The sequence below is a fragment of the Cololabis saira genome, chromosome 10 (genome assembly GCF_033807715.1).
Source record: "Cololabis saira isolate AMF1-May2022 chromosome 10, fColSai1.1, whole genome shotgun sequence".
NCBI classification, from domain to species: Eukaryota; Metazoa; Chordata; class Actinopteri; order Beloniformes; family Belonidae; genus Cololabis; species Cololabis saira.
The window spans coordinates 14,633,004-14,636,562 of NC_084596.1; positions in this window are offsets into that span (position 1 = coordinate 14,633,004).

The window sequence follows — 3,559 nt, forward strand, 5'->3', positions numbered from 1 at the left end:
AGGGTCAGAGGCATCTGGGATTTGACACGTTTCACAACACTGTACAGATTTGGAAACTGGATAAACCAGTTAGTGTGGTTTTGAAAGTGAAATGGCTTCTCTGTCTTGATATTGGATTACAGGGTTCGAATGTAGGAGGGCATCCTTTCTTGTTTTGTCGTTTTGTTTAGTTTGATAATGAATGCACCAAATTTAATCATCAGGCCTGGACAGGTCTGGACTTTCATTCTACAAACCTGCACTTGTGATGGAGCCATTCTGTTGTGATATGTGCAGAACATGTTTTGGCATCGTATTGCTGAAAGAAGCAACGCCTTACTTGAAAGAGATCCCTCTGAATAGCAGCAGGTTGCTCCTTTGTCCCCGTCACCATAAAGAAGTCTGTGGAGCATTATTTAAGTGCAGCTAGTAGGACAACAATAGCAACAATACACAAGAAGAACACAAAAGTTAAAAGGCCTTTTTTTCAACCACATATGAGAACTGAGCAACAACTCAGTCAAGTTGAAAGGTAATTACAGCATCTATTATTACTCCTGATTTATGATTGTACTGCGTGGTTGACAAAAACAGCTTTGATGACTTGACACATACATGAGTTGTGGTAAAAGACACAACTAGACATCCTTTCACAAACAAATGTGTGCCAGACATACAAGTGAATTTACTTCAATAAAACATCATTTTCACCCAAAGAGAAATTGTCATTTTGCGTTAGAAAGCCAGTCAGTATTACAGTTACTTTAAAGAGACACAAAAGATTATAGCAGACGCTAACATATGTAAACAATGAAATGAAACAGTAAGTATCAAATCATGTTTTTCCAGAGCTACAAAGCAGCAATAATACTTGATTCTTTTAGCTTTTATTAAATAAATCTGCTAGACGGTGGGCAAACAATGTCAGCTTTATAAATATAGCAGACTGCACTGCATTCCTTATCCCTTAAAGGAGCAGAGTTAAAGTAACCTTACCTCTGTTATCAGACGTAAAGAGTGTAAACTTGTGTGTACAAATATATAGAAATATTCAACTATGTGCATGTATGTATAGGTATGTGTGTGAGTGTAATTAGAATATATAATAATAATAAATAATACTAATAATAATACTGTTATTTAGCATTTACAGTGTGTGAGTATTTATAAATACGGGTTAAATGATTAGTGAATGGGGGTAGAATTAAATAAGTTTACACTTCTTCCTACTCCTTTTTTGCACATGTAAATTAAGATATCAAGTGCTAAAGGATGAAATTCTGTTTTGTTTTGTTTTCTTAAACTTCTCTTGAAGTGTTGTTTTTTACAAGTACAAAAATAAAATAAATCAAATCAAAAATGAAAAAATTAAGATATTAAGTGTTAAAGGATGACATTCTTTGTATTTTTTTTGTTTAGTTTTGTTTTCTTATCTTCTCTTTTAATTGTTGTCTTTTTACATGTACAAAATCAATCAAACTTGTGTTGGGGACCAAAACAGCGTGAGCAGAAGCAATTTTGAATGACAACTTAGTTTGCGGCAAAATATTAGCACAGGTGAATCTACCCCAAAATAAACTGCTATTTCAAGCCTCTGACAAAACTCAAGGATGACATTCCACCTTGGTTTTAGTGCATCCCTGCAGAAAAAATAAGGTCATTTTACCTTTGTATGTGTACAAAAGGTGTATAAAAAGGTTTGTACATGCATCTCCATTCAATCACTGACAACTTGTCATAAGTATTGTGTGCAAACCACAATATCAATATCACAATATCAAGCAAACTCCTGTCAATAGACACAAAAAGAAAGACCCACCTCATGGGCCTCAGATTCTGCAGAGCTGGATCAATAATTACATCTTTTTGACTAAACAGGTATGTGTAAGGAGGTGAACTCTTCTTTTGAGTCCGTTGGCAGTATTTCGTACACGTTGGTAGTCGACTTGTGCAGATTTAAGACAAGACAGTGATTCCTGTACAAACAGCTCTTTTTATACACTTTCTGTACACTTTTAAATTAAAAAGGACCTTGGATTTTCTGCAGCGGCTCTAACCACACGATAACCAAAGTGGAATGACATTTTGAGCTTTGTTTAAGAACTAAAACAGCAATTTATGTTTTATTTATACCTACTCAGCATGCCACTGAGGGGATAACCCCTTTCTATACTGGATATTTTTTGTTGATCCAAACTTGTCTGAAGCATGTGGCTAGAATTAAGACAAATATGTAAATAATAGCATATATTTTCAATTTTCAGCACTTGTACCATGTTCAATCAGGCTATTTTGAGTCATTCTGTTAAAAGGAGCATGAGGCTCCTTTTAAGAAATGAGACTCATTAGCGCCACCCTTCGCCACGACGGTCGTTGGGGGTACTGCAGCCAACAGTGAAGCCGGCACGGGAGAACGGGGAGAACGTGCATGCAGCGTCATGTGACGTCACATCCGCAGCCCAGTGCGGGAAATTCCGGGCACAATTGCAGCACATTTTGCAGCACACAGCCTGTTCAAGGCAACGGAGAGATACGCTAGAGGGCTCATTCTTTTTGGTTTGGAACGCTTCATCTGACATTATTACTAGAAAACTTAAAACGTATACCCATTTTTTTCATAAATCCTGCCTCATGCTCCTTTAAGTTTTTTTTCCTAAATTTTACACAATTTGTTGAATTCTCTCTTCAATGACAACAAGGACAACAAAAAACCCTGATTTTTAATAGATAAGCTTCATAATAGGAAAAACAATAATAAATAAGTAAAACATTTGCAGAGCTGCTGTTGTATTGGATTACATCAGATTTAACAGGTTCCCCTCCTAAAGCGGCTGAGTCTTTATGGGTTTCTTGGCCAAGAGCGGCCTGGAATTAATGGGAAACATATATTCAGAGGCACGAGTTCAACCTAACCCACAACGTCACCGTCGGTCTACCTCCTGCACAAGGCAAACTGTCAAATATCCCTCTAACCAGCAGCCACGGTCTAAATACGGTGGAACCACGTGCTATTCTGAACTCGTGTACTTTCCCCCGAGCGCTGCGGTCGGACCCAGAACTGGTGGCCATCCCGACACATGAAACAAATTAGTCCTCTGATGATCTTTGTTTGGCACAGTCTGCTCCCAACCACAGCTGCAGTGGCAAAATGAGGTCGGGATTCAATATCACCAAGAAAAAAAAGCCAAACAAGGTCTCATTGTGCGTCTGCTCGATGAGTCTGTGCACACTGCTGCTGCGTGCCAACTGGGAACATAATCAGAGATAGAGCACCCTGCTGCTTTATGAAAACCTACCGGCTTTACAAAGAGCATTTGTGTGTGGCGCTGAGAGATTGGCATCGGTAAATATTTTCCTTTCGGCTCGCATGAGATGGTCAGTGAGCACCGAACACCTGTGGACCAGAATGAAATAACAACAACTTTGTTTCCTCAGGAAATGATGCGTTTCCTGATGCGGTACCCGCTAAATCAGGGAGTTGGAGAAAAAGGCAACCGGTCCGGGAGCAACAATTTCCATTTCATATAACGTTTCAGAAGAACATCACAAAAAAGGACAGACGTGTCTTAAAATAAGATGC